Below are 16,030 nucleotides of genomic sequence, written 5' to 3'. Positions count from 1 at the left end.
GACAATACCAAGATTGGTCTTGGACATTCCTAATTGTTTTGAGTTTACTGGGCTATTTCCCTCCATTTAAACGTTGTAGAAATGGATTTGCTTTAAGGAAATATTGTGTAAACTAGCCTTGGAGCATATAAACTTGGATGCTGAACTTGACTCTGACATGAAAGTCCCTTTCTTGTGACAAGTCATGATAATGCTGGATAATCATTATTGAGTAAAATGGAATAAAAGACCCTCCGCACCACCCCGTAAGGTCACGGACTTGCACCACTGGAGAGCTGGACAACCCCTAAGGGACGACCCAGTCTAACTGCCTAGTTTTATGGATGAAGAATTCAGTGAAATACAGTTTCAGTTGATCAGAAAATGTCTTTAACTGAGCAGAACTGCCAGGAAACAGTCTCTCAGTTCAGGGGGCGGGGGGTGGGGGGTTAAAAACGTAAGTCACCAGGCAAACAGTCCCTCTCAGGCCGTGCGTGTCAGGAGGACGCGTCTCTGGGATCCTCCCCAGGTAGCCCTCTCCCAAGCGAGGTAAACCGAGGTGAACTGAGACGCGTGCAGACAGGAGGCGCAGGTGGCCAGGGGCCCATTGCAGAAGGTGACTTCCTTGAGTGGCAGTTAGACAGTTTCACTGAGATCCAGCCAGGAAAAGAAAAAGGGTCTGACAAAATGGATGTGAAGTCAAGTTTCCTTTCCTGTAGTTTTCAGTGAGGCTTGGCAGCTTGGAATTTTACAAGCAATTTCCTCCCTTTCTGTCCTGGGTTATCTTCCCAGGATGGTTTGCAGTTACTCTCTAGGCATTGGGAACCAGCCTGGAACTAACGGGTTGTCCTCGGAGATGGAGCAGATCCTGCAAGCGGGGACCCGGGGTGTGGCCTAGGAGAGAGGGCACCAGGAGGAAGGCGGACGGCCCCTTGCAGGTTTCCTCAGAGACGAAAGCTGCGGCGGGACGCTGGCGGGGACCACTGGGAGTGCGTGTGGTCTCTGCGGGAAGGCGTGTCTTGGTTGGGGCCACGGGGGCTTATCTGAGGCCACTTACAGTTGACCTACCCCCATCTTGCTCAGAGGCGGAGCCGCCAAACCCCCCGCTGACTGCCGTGTGCACCTCCACACGCCAGCCCGGTGGGACCCGAGGTCTCGCCCTGCAGATGACACTCACGGCCTTGAGTCAAGCATCCACCTCAGCCCCGGAGCTCAGCTGATGAGTCTGCCCCTGCAGGAAGACGCCTGCTGACAAACCGGGCGTCTGACCCTGCCTGCGCGAGAGCAGCCCGCGTCGGCTCGCTGAGGTACCCGTCCCGGGGCTCTGGGGACTTGGCTTGGCCTGTCTCACCCCAGAGGTGCCCGTCCCCAGCTGCCTTCCACAGTTTCCATGCGGGGTAGGATGGGAGGCGGGGGCAGACATGCCTCTGTGAGGGGCAAGGAGGCAGGTGGGAGTTAGGAGGCTTTGGAGACTTCCAAGAGGGTCAGAAATGAAGGAAGTCAAGAGTTTACCTCTTCCCTCACAGGGCAGGGGCTTGAGAGTTAAACCGACAAAAGGCAGATCAGCAGGAGAAAGGCAAAGTGGCTCATCTGCTATAGATTTAGGTGACACAGGAGCCTCCATAAGGCACAAAGACACAGAGAAGTGACAAAGCAAAGTGCTTTTATACTGCGTTGAACAAAGAGAGGAAATTGTGGAAAAGCACCTACCCTCTATGGGGAGGCTGAAGGAAGGCAGAGCTATTTTAACAAGGCCTGTTTGCACAGGAATCTCTCGGCGTGACTAGATGGAGAGCACGGCACCTTCCTGCAGGTCCAGCAGGGTCATCCTCCACGTGGGGTCACCTCCCCCGCTTCCAGGGGAAAAGGGAGATCAGAGCACCCTCCGTGCACCTGGTGTTTTTTGTTTAAGTTAATTTAGCTCAAAATAGTCCTTATGTGCAGGTGGCACACTGTGGGGCTGCACGTCCCGCCGGTGTCCAGAAGGATGCAGACAACACTGCACATCTGCTCAACGGCTTCCGCGTGTTCAGGCACCTGGACACACAGCTGTGCATTTGCTCTTCACAACTATCCCGCAAGCCTGACCAGGAAGGGGTCTCTGCTTCCTTTCCCCAGCTCAGAAAAGGGAGGCTTACTGCAGCCAGAAAGTGGAACCAGACTTAGAGCCAGGTGTCTCAAATCCGAGCCCAGAGCCGTTCCTACAGTGAAGATTGAAGACATTGCCTTTAAAAGATCCTGAAACAAGGCATAAGATAATGACTCCAGAGGTGTCGTCCCGGCTCGCTGATCCCAACTGGATGAAAAGGCGGAGAAGGCGGGCTTCCAGTCCTCGGGGGCCCTGGGCTCTGGAGAGCTGGTGTAGACGTGCTAATGCAACACCCTGACGTTAGCACCGCGGTCCCCACAGGAGGCATCCGCCGACCCAGAGGATGGGCTTCACCAGTGGCTGGATGAGCAAAGCAGGATGCCAGGCGCCTCCACTTTCCAGAGATGCTCGAGGGGGTGTGGTTTCAGAGGTCACTCACCATTTACAGGTGACTGTCTGCTCTTTAAACCCCAGGCAGCCTCAGTCTCCTCTGGACCTGACCCACTGGTCCTGCGAGTTCCAGCCTTCCTGGGCTCCTCATGAGACGAGGTGGCCACTCGGCTTCAAAGGCTGAGAGGAAGGAGTCTGGGCTTGAGGCTGCGATCTCCAGGAAGGGACAAAGGTGCACGCTCACGTCAGACTTTCTCAACGCCTCCTTGACCTTTGGAAGAGAAGTAATCATTTTTTTAAAGCATTTTTTCACTTTCACTTATTTACTGAAGTACAGTCCATCTGCAATGCTGTGACAGTCTCTGGTGCACAGCAGTGACTCAGTGACGCACACACATACATCCATATACATGTATCCTTCTGCATATTCTTTTTCCTTATAAAAGTAGCCATTATTTTAAAGTAGCCAAAATGTTGCTTTTCCAACAGTAAATAACCACGATGCCAGCGATGTGAGCATGCACCCCCTCTGAGCTCTCTGGGGAAGCCCCCCAACGTTGTACCTTGTCCGCCCTGCCCCCACGCAGACAGGGACCCCCGGGAATGAAAACCCGCCTCTTTCGCTTATCCGCCAGGATGCTTTGCATACTTGACCCACAAAATCATGCTGGAGGTTGTGGCGCTTCTGCTTCGAGGCTAAGCTGGCCCGCTTTGAGGGGAGATCAAAGGGCTGCAGCTTTCCGAAGTGCAGTTCAACTGAACATTCCAAGAGTCAGGAGGGCAGATTAAAATAGGATTTTGCTTGCAATAACATTTGGAGCCTGTTTCTCATTGCTGAGTGTTAAATCCAGCCAGGAAGCCTGGTTTGCAGGAAGCGTCCTCAGCTCCTCTGCCCCCCAGTTCATCTCAGAAGCAATACGACTTCCTCTTTGATGGAGAGCTCCTGGTGCAGGAGCTGCGCTTTCCTTCCAGCAGGGGATCCCAGCCTGTGTCAGGCCAGGGCTTCCTTCTCACAGCAACAGCTGCAGGACAGAGCCAACGCCTGCTTTGGGAACGGAGTTTACAGACAAGTGCAGAGGGACGTTCCAGTGTGCAGGGCGTCGCCTCATTCAGCACAGACAATCTGAGATGTATGTTTGCAGCGTATCGGCCACTCACACCCGTGAGGGTCTCCGGTTTCATCATCATCATCATTCCGACTATTAACTTGCCTCCTGTCACTGAAAATCAGGCCAGAAGCGGCCACTTCATAAGAACACAGGAGAAGTGGCCTCGAGGTTGCCCCGTCCGGCGGCTGAGCCGGAAAGGCCCGCAGGCCCTGATCTGCTCTCACGGCACCGCCCAGCGGGTCCCGGGGCCCCCTTCCAGAGGCTCAGGAGGCGGGCGTCTCTTAATTTCTCTTCCTTCCACACAATTCAATGTAATTTAAGGCAACTAGAGCACACAGTACTGGGTACCAACAAGAACCCCACAAATGCTGCTTCAGAGAGGCCCGGCTCCAGCGAGGAGGGCGGCCCCCGGCCGCTGAGAACCCGAGGCCGGAGGCTGGGAGGCTGGCTGTGCGCGGCGGGGCGGGGTGAGCCCCGCCCCAGCATCCGAGCACATACTCACCAGGGACGCCCACTTGCATGTGAGGAGACGCTAAAAGCCTGGCCCAGCGTCACCAGCGGGGGAGGGGAGGGTAAAGCTCCGGTCACGGCTGACTCCGAAGCCAACCCTGGCTGCCCGACGGCAGCCCTGACCCCAGCAGGGGTCCGCGCACGACAGACCTAGCCAAGTCCGAGCCAACTCGGCGGCCGCTTACCAGAATTTACGCCACGTTCCCAGTAATCTGGTCTGTGTCATTTATTCTGAACACACGTACACTTAGGGACAGACATACTGTCTCTTCAAAATGGAATGCTGCCTTAGCCCCTGCTGCGGGTGTTATATAAAATACGATAAATGTACCATATGTCCGCCCTAAAATTAGACCAGAAATGAACTTGGAAACACATATGGTCTCCGGGCTTTGCCTAGGGGTGCTTTTCAGTAGCACGCCTTGTCTCTGGCACCTGGTAACCTTCCTGTGTCTTTGTCTCGCTTGACAATGTGGGGGTAATTACAGTGCTCACTTCTCAGGTTTGCTGGAAAATCTCTACCTTATGGTGACAGACTATCTGATCAGTGGACATGCTCATTAAATTAAACAAGAATTAAGCAGTAGACTTAGAAAACTTCAGCATCTTCCAGCTCTTATTTCCCACTCAAGGTGACACGAGTAGAAACCCACCCTGGTGAGTGCTCGTGGTTTCTGGAGGTGCTGCAGGGGTGCTCATTGAAAGGGACACGCGTGCCGAGGCCTCAGTGACCCTCAGGACCGAGGTAACAGGGCATGCAGCCGGGCTCTGCCTCCTTAGCTGACAATGGGCCCACAGATGGCTCCCCTGGTGATTATATAAACTGGAAGGGCCATGTTACAGCCAGACACACCAGGAGACAGGGGCTGGATGTGACTTTAATATGCTGGCACAGTATGACTTTGGAAAGTTACCTGCATGGTTTACCCTTTCACTCTTACTGAAGAAGGATAATTTGCTTCAGATTAAAGTCAAAACAATGAAACTGCTCATAGAAAAATGGCCTTTCTTGTCCTTACACGTATCAAGGAGATTCTTAGGGAAGAGAACCCAGCAGGGATTCCATTTAACTAATGGACTGAGCCCACAAGTGGCTGAAAAGCCACCGTTTGCTTGTATTATTCCAAGCTGGTTCTGTCCTGGAAGCCTCTGAGTTTTCAAGGAGTCACGATGGTGGGAGAAAATTTGTTGCATTCAGCCTGGTGACATTAGCTTTTTTTTTTTTTAACTTAAAGTTTATATTTCCACTTTTAACATTTAGCAAGACCCTTGTTTTGATGTAATGTCATGAACATCTGATTCTGTTGGGACTGCGAACTTGGTTTAAAATCTTGCTTCCACACCTCAGACAAGGCTGAGCTCTCACGGTGGTGCTGATGGATCTCGGTCTTCTGTTTGCTTCTTTCTGGAGAGGGCAAGTCCCTCAGCCACTCCAGAGCTTTAGTATTCCCATGTATTTTTACATATTCTTAACTGCGTCCACGTTTTAAGATGCATCATGGGAAAGCAAATGTCATTAACTTCTAAAGCATCATCTGGAATCATGTGTGTGGCTGATAACACAAAGCGCAACAGAGAAACACGAAGATGAAAATAGCAGGCTTGGTCTAAGTAAGTCATCTTGGGTAACTGGCTGCTTCTAAAGCAAGAAGACATAGCAAGTAAAATGACTGCAACAATGTTTGCTTCTCAGCCCTCATGTGCAGGCGGGGATCTCGGCTCTTACACACGTGTGCGGATAAAACACTCTTGGAACAGTTATTCTAAAACTGCTGCATGGCCAGTCTGGTCCGAGGTAACGATTAAAAAAAAAGATGTCCTTTCTCTGAGCCACTTTTATTTTCTATTTCTGTGATGATTTCTTGTCAAAAGCTGAGAAGGGTCTGTGATTTTTACCTTCCTTGCAAGCTGAAATGTTAGCCTGCCACAGGTTCATGGTTGCAGGCAGAAGATGTGAGATTGCCGGGTCAGAGGTAAAGGACAACTTATTACTCAGAGAAAGTGCAGCTGCCTGAACACCGTCATTGTTGTCGTGCTGGTTCCTTAAAGTGCCAGTTCGCGTGAAGCACCATGAAAAGGGCCAGGCGACACCAGCACATGCACTAGGGAGCTAGACTATTCAGGGATCCGGGGAAACAGAATCAATGGGTGCTGCCTATGTGCATATCTCTAGACAGACAGACAGGGGATAGATATGGACAGACAGGGGATGGACAGGTAGATTTATTACAGAAGTGGCTTATGTGACTGTGCAGGCTGGGAAGTCCTTCGATCTGCCGTCTGCAAGCTAGAGACCCAGGAGAGCTGGTGCTGTGGTTCAGTTCAAGCTCAAAGGCCCAAGAACCAGGGAGCTGATGGCTTAATCCAAGTCCAAGGCTGGAAGAAGATGAGACAAGAGGTCCCAACTCAAACAGTCAGGCAGGAGAAAAAGGGGTGAATTTCTCCTTCCTGTGCTTTGTGTTCTGTTCGGAGCTTCCATGGACTGGATGGTGTCCACCCACGCCCAGGAGGACTGCCTGCTTCACTCAGTCTATGGACTGATGCTAACCCTTCTAGGACACCCTCACAGACACATCCAGAAATGATATTTTAAATGCACACTCCGTGGCTACTCAGGTCAACACAAACTTAGCCATCAGTTGCATTACAGGCGTGGAGCCCCTCAGTCTCTCATAACAGAGCCTGTCCTTCCGGCGGGGTGGGGCGGGGTCCCATGCTCCTTCGAGATGGTGGGCAACTCACCCCTTTCTCAGAAAGGGACAGTGTCACTGCCTCCCACAGCTCTTCACCCTGAAATGTCCATCCAAAGCGCGTCTGGAACAAGCACTGGCTGGGCCTCTGTCGGCGGATGTGGGGAACCACAAGGGCCGCAGGAAGAGTTGTCTCAGCGTCTCTTTCTTCTCCTTTAAATCCATGGAATCACATCAAAACTGGAAGCTCAGACAAGTGACTTGCATCGTAACGAGCACAACCTCCTTATCACTACCTCTCTCTTCAGGCATGTTTGTATTTTAAAATCAGAACTGGTGCTTGTGGACTTGGAGGCATGCTGTTGCTGGTACAGAGACCTCAAGGTTTACAGGGTGAGCTGTGCCCGGGAGCCAGGAGGCCCGCCTGTATGCGGCCGCAGGGGCAGACGTGTGACCGTCACCAGTTCCCTGCCCGCACGAGGCAGCTGGTCTCAGTTGAGACCAGATCTTCTAGCCCATCGCACGGTGAGAGGCACCCACACCAGTGCGTTCACTGAGGACCGTGAGCAGAAGGGATGAGTACTGCTGAGAATGTGCCCTGAGACCCATTCCACACTCTCTTCCCTTTGGCCAAAATGAGAATGGTCACAGGGTAACCTTAGAAGCTACGTGTGGAAGATGGCAGAGTCTTTGTGCAGAAGTGGACGTCTATGAACGCACCTGCTGGCTTAGTTTTCTCATGTTGCCTTTTGTGATGAAGCCATTGCATATTTTAGGACAGCATTTATATTTACTTTAGGGCTGCTTGTTACAGCAACTAGCCTACCCTGACACAAGTGCACTGCATTGGTTAGGAGTGACCTTGAGAAACGTAGATCACTTTCTCTGCTGCCCCAAGAGTCTCCATTCTGACCTTGGGAATCTGGGTGACATCTTGTGCAGAGATTTTTAACGTGTACCTTCTGTCCTATAGCAGAGTATAAAGTCAAGTAAAACGAACAATACAAGGAGGGTGAAGATAGCAGAAATACTATTGCTACAACACCTTCCACACACTTGGCAATGCAATTTAGGGCGGTCCTAGGACTGAGGAACTTCAGAGTAGAGATCCCACCGTTGGTCCAACATCTCCGTAGATCTCAGACAGCAATATCTTTGCCTGCCAACTTGTTAAAGATGAAACATTTAGCAAAACTCAAATAATAAAAACAGTTGGCGGCGGCTGGGTTTGTGTGGTATATTATGTCTAACGATAATCACAAACGCCCACTGCAAAGCGGAAGAATCTCCCTGACGGGGGTCCCCAGTGCCCGGCTGGGTGCCCTTTAACTAAGAAATAGATGCATGACTAGCTAACTATGGTCCAGACTCTGTGCACCGACACAGAGCAAGGGGCGGCAGACTTTTTCTACAAAGGGCCAAACAGGAGATATCTTGGGCTTTGTGGGCCAGTCTCTGCAGAAACTGCCCAGAAGCGCCGAGGCACCAAAGGCAGCCTGAGACAGGATGAGAGCGAGCGGGCCATTCACAGAAACAGCCTCTGGACTGGATCTGGCCCACGGGCCCGAGTTTGCCAATTCCTGATCTGAGGGACCTGCACTCCGGCCGGTGTGTGTGGAGAAAGTTCCGTGCTTCAGCGAAAACCCGTCTCCCAGGGCCCGTCCTTCAGGGCTGTCAGGGTCCAACTGCATTGGCTGAGATTTGCTGTAACTCTTTGTAAGTTATCAGTAAGTGATCAGACACAGATCCCATCCTTTCTGTTAGTGACTTGACTGGCTCCCTTCCCTGCTCCCTGCCCCCCAGCTCTGTGCCCGCGTCCACCTAGCCATCCCGCACGCCACACGTGTCTGTGCTGTTGGCGCTTTTCCCTTGCGTGGGTTGTCACATCTGCCTGGTTCCCTCATATAATAGGAGTTAAATACATTCTTTAACATGTGTCACTTTAAATTAGTACCAAGTAATGATTTTATCTTTTTCTGAGAATTACTTTTTATTTGTGTGTGTGTTGTGTGCGCGTGTTTAAGATCAAGAGTGACCAGCAGCTCGGACACGAAGTCCTGCCTGAAGGCTGACTCAGTCAGGCATTTCCATACACGTGTGAGACCAGTTGTTCCCTCCCCGGTCTCACAAATAGATGGTTACAGCAGCCGATTCATGCAGCGTTTCCCAAAAGTGCTTTCATAACCCTTAGCTCATTTGTTTCTTTCAACACCTTCTAGGCTTTGTTAAGACAAATGACTATCACAATTTCATCAAGAAGGAAAATGTGACACATGCAAACTTCACAAATGAATTTCTGCGTCTCCTTGGGAAGAAAAGCTTGTTAAAGATCAGCACACATCTCTCGTTCGCCTTCCTGCCCTCCGTGCCCGCTGGGCCAGACGGACACCCCTCCCGCCTGTTCCACGCTGGCCGGGGCTCACCCCGCGCGCCATCCTTCCCCAGGCGGCAGGAGCGCACAGACAGCTGAGCCCCGGGGTCCGCTCGGACTGGTTTGTTTATCTGACCATGGGACTCATTCAAAAGTTAACAAAGGTACACTCTTCAAACTTTAAGTTTCTGTCATCAGCCAGGTAATGTCACGAATATTATAGTCTTATGACTATCAAGTTGATACGCATTTTAAAAACAATCTCCTGCTGACACACTGTCTCCTGGCCGCGCAGGGAGAGGGGATCTGCCAGCCCTCAGCTGCCGGCAGACACAGGCCCCATGAGGAAGAGGAGCCGCCGCTGGCCCGCGAGGAGGGTCCACAGTTGCAAAGTGGAACCTGAGGCAGGAAGTCTTTCAATGTTGCTTGTAAAAATTTAAGTTCAGTATTAAACAAACTTCAGGAATACAAACTTAACAGAAGGGACATGCGTGCATATAAACAGGGGGGTCTGTAAAAGCCGATTTCAGCTTCCACACGAGAGCCCTGTGCAGGAGGACAGAATGCAGGAGGGAGGGCTCCGGGCCTCCCTGGCTCACAGCACCGTCACGGAGCACTGCCACCTCCTGTCTGGAAGCGGGAGGCAGGCGGAGGACCGCCTCCACCTCCTGCGGGCCTGTGCTGCTGTGACAACAGGTGGCACGGCCGGGCACTTTCCAGAACAACTGCAGGTGACTTCTCAGGGCAAGCACACAGTGCTTCCATTCTAGATTCTATGTTTGACAAGTAGCTGGTCTTGCTCATAAGGCTGTATTTCAACTACCTGTAGTGCTAAGTTGCCTGGGGATTTGAAAGACGTCAGGAGACTGCAGACTTGAGAGCCACATCCCGGAAGTTCCTGCAGCGATCGGTTTTATGTTGCTGAGAGTTACGTCTGCATTTGTTACTTTAGCTGGAGCCAACTAATGATACACTTTTTTTTAATGTCTGAGGAGCCACTAGAGACTCTGTTCTTAAATATATAAAAGTTACCATTTGTTTGCTGTTTTCCCTCTATCACTATTACAGGGTTATATTACGGAGTATGCATGGGTGTAATTATACATTCTAGCATTTGTACATGGCTGAAGATCATACGAAATAAAAATGATGAGATTCAGGTTTCTCTTGACTTAAGTCATTTAAAATATAAGATACTTAATGTAACTTTTTAGTTGTTCACAGACTACTAAGTGTAAGAAATTATTTTACTATGTTCAAGAATAAAATGAAATTTTTTATACACTTGTTGGCAGGTTTTCTGCCTTTATGATAAGCTGATAAATATGTAAAGGGAAATTAAGCACATATGGTTTCTTATCCACTGAGTCCAGATCACAAAGAATTGTGAGCAAGTGCTGTATAAAAGACCCCAAATAGCCAAGACTATCTTGAGAAAGAAGAACAGAGCTGGAGGTATCACTCACCCTGACTTCAGACACACAGATCAATGGAACAGAATGGAGAGCCCAGAATTAAATCTACACACTTATGGTCAATTAATCTACCACAAAGGAGGCAAGAATATACAATGGAGGAAAGACAGTCTCTCCCAGTAAGTGATGCTGGGGAAACTGAACAGCTACCCGTGAAAGAATGAAATTAGAACATTCTCTAACACCATAAACAGAAATAAACTCAAAATGGATTAAAGACCTGAGTATAAAACCAGAAACCATAAAATTCCTAGAAGAAAACATAGTCAGAACACTCCTTGACATAATCCTAGCAGTATTTTTTAGATCTGTCTCCTAAGGCAAAGGAAACAAAAACAAAAATAAACAAATGGGACCTAATTAAACTTAAAAGCTCTTGCACAGCACAAGAAACCACAGACAAAATGAAAAGACAATTTACTGAGTGGGAGAACATATTTGGGAATGATAGAACTGATAAGGGGTTAATATTCAAAATATACAAACAGCTCATGCAACTCAACATCAAAAAAAAAAAAAAAAAAAAAAAACAACAATCAGAAAATGGGCAGAAGACCTGAACAAACATTATTCCAAAGAAGACATACAGATGGCCAATGGACACATGAAAAAATGTTCAATATCACCAATCATCAGAGAAATGCAAATCAAAACCACAGTGAGATGCACATCATACCTGCCAGAACAGCTATCATCAAAAAGACCACAAATAACAAATACTAGCAGGGACGTGGAGAAAAGGAAAATCTTGTGCACTGCTGGTGGGCATGTAAATTGGAGCAGCAGCTATGGAAAACAGTGTGGAGGTTCTTCAAAAAACTGAAAATAGAGCTACCATATGATCCAGCAATTCTACTCCTAGGTATATACCAGAAGGAAAGGAAAACATGAATTCAAAAAGACACATGCACCCCAATGTTCACAGCAGCACTATTTACAATAGCTAAGATATGGAAGCATCCCAAGTGTCCACCGACAGATGACTGGATAAAGAAGATGTGGTGTAATGGCATACTACTCAGCCATGAAAAGGAATGAAATTTTGCCATTTGCAACAATGTAGATGGACTTGGAGGGTATTAGGCTTAGAGAAATAAGTCAGACAGAGAAAGACAAACACTGTACAAAATGATTTATATGTGACATCTAAAAAATACAACAAATTGGTGAATATAACAGAAAAGAAGCAGACTAACAGATATAGAGTGGTTACCGGGGGTGGGGGGGGAGGAAATGGGGGAGGGGCAAGATGGGGTAGGGGACTGAAAGGAAAAAACTGCCTTATAAATAAGCAACCTACAAGGGTATATTGTACGACACAGGGAACACAGCCATTATGTTGTAATAACTTTCAGTGGAATACGATCTATAAAAATTCTGTACACTTGAAACTTACATAATATTGTAAAGCAATACCTCAATTTAAAAAGGTGGGGGGAGCTCTGTACCTTTTATAAGAATCCTGTTGAATGTCTTTCATAAACCCTTAGAGAAATCAGAAATAGAAAGCTCCAGATTCCCAGGAACATGGAAAATTTGACCCAAAAAGGTAAAGTTACATCCTACACTTGGAAAACAGGAAATTCTAGGTGGTTTCTGGCAAAACACACATGCCCCGCCCTGTTCTTGCTGCGTGTGCTAACGTTTTCCTAGTCCGCGCATCCCTTTCACCTTGGGAATTCTCTAAAGGCTGAGATTCCTGCTCCTGAATTGGAACAGTAACATCAACGGCAGCAACAAAACAACCTTCACGAGAACAAGCGAAGGATAACGTCACCGTGGTTCCTTCGCAGAGTCACACATTTCAGGACTCACCCTGCAGGACAGGACATCTCCCAGGCCCTGGGGAATCACCTCCCCAGCGGGAGCAAGGGAGTTATCGTGCAGAACAGGAAGCTGTGTGTGTGAGTGAGCGCATTTGTGTCTTAGGCATGAGGGCTGGGGAAACCGCGTCACCAGGCGGGGCGGCGCCGTGCGTCTTGGAAATGCGTGTTTCTTTGTTGTGATGGTTCCCCGAGAGATAAGAGCGAGCAGCATCCCTCCCCTTCAGACCAGAGGCAAACACCCAGCAACAACACCAACACCAACAGGGAGTGGGTGTGCGAGAAATTCCACTCGCATGAAGTGTGCTGGGAAGGGCCTGGCCGGTGGAAAGCAGGTCTGGCGCCGCTGCTCTGCTCGGCGAGTGAGCTGGCGCGGCACCGTGGGTGTGTTTTCACTGTTAAAGAACTTGTGTGTGTGTGTGTGTGTGTGTGCACGTGTGTGTATAATGATACTTAGCTCCTAAAATTAAAATAAAAACCAAGCACATGTCCCTTGACCCCCCCCAATTCGTTTAAACTGAAATTGGCCAAAGTGCAGCCGGCGCGGCGGCCGAGGGGCGCGTGAAGACGCCGCAGCGCGGCGGCCTCGGGCCGGTCCGCGCCTCCTTGCCTCCCTCCGTCCTCCGACAACGCCGAGGCCTGCGCGCAGCTGGCGCCTGAGGAGCCGGAGCCCCGTGACCCATCACCCCGCTCCCTCTCCTCCACAGCAGGGCCCGAGCGTCAGGGGTTTGCGGTTATGCCACCCAAACAGGCGGGCACTGGGTGGCTTGTCTTTTGTTTAATTTGTGACAAGATCACACAGACATTTCAACAGCGTTTCAGGAAGTGCCCTGGGAAGTCCACAGAAACGGGCTGAATCCTCTAACCCAAGAGCCCGCGCCACATGTGACTGGACCCGGCGCCACTCTCTCAGGAGAGTTCGCAGCCTCAGTCAGGGCCGGGCAGCAGCCCTGCAGACCCCAGGGCTCCTCCTCGTGGCGGAGCGCGCAGGGGGCCCAACCCCGCGCAGGCCTCAGGAGCCCTGGTGGCTGTGGGCGGACGCAAGCCCAGAGGGAGACGCTCTGGTGGGACAGCGACCATGAGGTGCCAGGTGTCTGCGAGAAGGCGGCGCCCACCCCTCCAGGTCCTCGTCTCACACGGCGCAGGCCAACCAGTTTTCTGTCTTTTCTTTCTTTTTTTTTCTCCCTTCCTCCCTCCCTCCCTCTCTCCCTCTCTCTCTTCCTTCCTTCTTCTTTCTTTTCTTTCTTTCTTTCTTTCTCTCTCTTTCTTTCTTTCTTTCTTTCTTTCTTTCTTTCTTTCTTTCCCTCTTTCTTTCTTTCTCTCTTTCTTTCTTTCCCTCTTTCCTTCCTTCCTTCCTTTCTTTCTTCTTTCTTTCCTTCTTTCACTCAGGATCAGCACATTTCTATCTAAATCCACAAAGCAGACTGTGTTTCCTTCGGCCTGGGACCTGGCCCTCAGATTAGAGGTGATGGCAGTTTGTTTGCTCACATGGGAGCCCACAGAGAACTTGGCTTCTTGCTTCATAACAGGATTGGGTCTCAGGCTCCCAACAGTTAAAACCAGACTTCAGAAGAGACTCAGTCAGGAAGAATGAAAGGAACCCAGGCGTGGAGGAGCTGTTGGGGTTTTGACACTGTCTCTTTTCATACAAGAGTCACATTTCAAGGAGGGAGGTGTTTCCCCTTTTAAAAAATGCTCGTGAAATGCATGACTCACTGTGCTATTGCAAACAGCCAAAGAAATTCCACGGAGCCTGGGGCGGGACAAACCACAGCTTGCAGAATATTTTGGACATCGCTGAGCCAGCTTTTCCCTGCACGGGTTCAGAAGGGCTGGGAGCAGAGGGTCCCGCTTCCGTTCCCAAAGGCATCCGGATGTTCCGGTCTTGAACAGAAACAGATCCCGCAGGACACCCTGTGAGCACAGCTGCCACCCGACGGTACCCCGCCTCTGACTCCCTGGAAATGCTGGGCTTTACCAAGTCTGCAAATGTCTTTCTCTTATGTGAAGAATCTGGTTCAGAGCATGCTGTGGGCAGAGAAGGGGGAGGAATACTAACACCTCAATTATTGAGAGCAAAAGGCAATCAGGGTTTGAGAGCAGTGACCCTGAAGGCAGGAGGCGCTCATTTCTAGCTCCGCAATTTAAAAAGAGTCAAAGTCGAGGTCTCTTTCCCTCTGCTGGACACCACTTCGAGAAGTGGTGTTGGCCACATGTGGCTGGAGTTTGGACATGGGCAGATGCCAGCCCTGTGCTGCCAGGGACTGGGGTTTCCAACTGCCCAGCGTCAACACGGACAGATAGCCACCCCTCCTCCAAGGGACAGATTTAGCTTCGAGAACAGTCGGAGTGCCGCAGATGCCCACAGAGCAGCGCCCATTTCCCTGCATGGTACACGGGATGCTGAAGGCCAGCGTGCTGCAACCTCACCGTGGGGACACGCCGCGATGGCACGCAGTGGTGACAAGCACAGCAGACACCCCCACTGGGATCGATGTCCCAGCTGGGTGTAGGGAATTACTCTAGGCAAGCTCACACTTTTCAGGAGTGAAGCCTGAGAGCGGGGCTCCTGTCCCCCAGCCCTGGAACAGCGACTTTAGGATCTAGGCAGCAACAGATCTTTGATGGTATTCGACTTTCTTCTGGCTCAAGGCCGACACTGAGTTTCAAAAGGAATCCTTTATTTTGTTATTTTACTAAGCAATAAAAAAATGTGTTCACTGTGTGTGTGTGTGAGAGAGAGAGAGAGTCAAAACTACAGAACAACCAACACAGACATTTTAGAAACCTTGTGTCTCAGAGCCGAGGAACAAAACCACCTGACCAGGGACCAGGACAACTCGCCACTAAATGCCACCAGCTGACCCTCCTGTAGAAGGCTCTCCCTGGAGTGTCCAGGTTCCCCCAGGCTGTCCTCCTCTGCTCCGTTCACACACGACATCACGCCCCCTATATCACGACTTCCCCCTTTCAAATGCATTCTCCATCAAGTATCTTTCCTAATCAAACCATTTTTCAAAAAAAGTCCCCAAAATGTTTTGTCTGCAGGCATCCTGCCGTCTCTCAAAAACTGAGGCCCCAGGAAGCCGGAAACTCGCCCCGCAGCTGTTTCACAGACAACCCCTCTGTATGGCTCAGAGCCGCCCTCTGCCCCCAAGAGACACACACCGACATGTTTTTGTTAAAAAATGGGTTTGCAGCACTTAATTTCCATTCATTATTGAAAACAGTATTTTTGTTTTTGTATCCCTGGATCCTCACTTCCAGGAGGCCGTTTTTCTGTCTCTGTAAATGGCTCATCTTTGATGTGAAAAGAAGTAAATTGTTTTTATTTGGTGTATTTCTTCTCTCCAAGCTGGAAGTGTTAAATTGTGAGCCACACACGGAGCCAGGCCACTGCAGAGAAAACGTTCGTTATTAGGAGATGAAGCTGGCGTTCTGGTTTCTGAGTGACTCAAAAGACTCGCTCTGCATATACTTACAAACCCACAACCACAACTGAGAATCCTCAGCAGCAAATTTTTGCTGGGATCGGGGTTGGGGTTGGGCTCTGAATACGGAAATTATGTGCACGTTGGCTTAGCTTTGCAGGGG

At 50.0% G+C, this 16,030-nt stretch overlaps 1 long non-coding RNA gene across 1 annotated transcript in view; it reads right to left on the bottom strand.

The window, feature by feature from the left end:
• LOC105074454 (uncharacterized) overlaps window positions 1–16,030 on the bottom strand; it is a 63,875-nt gene that overhangs the window by 18,230 nt on the left and 29,615 nt on the right. The window lies entirely within an intron of this gene.

The sequence above is a fragment of the Camelus bactrianus genome, chromosome 35 (assembly GCF_048773025.1).
Source record: "Camelus bactrianus isolate YW-2024 breed Bactrian camel chromosome 35, ASM4877302v1, whole genome shotgun sequence".
NCBI classification, from domain to species: Eukaryota; Metazoa; Chordata; class Mammalia; order Artiodactyla; family Camelidae; genus Camelus; species Camelus bactrianus.
The sequence above is the reverse complement of the archived record's forward strand: the minus strand, read 5'-3'. Positions and strand labels throughout refer to the sequence as shown.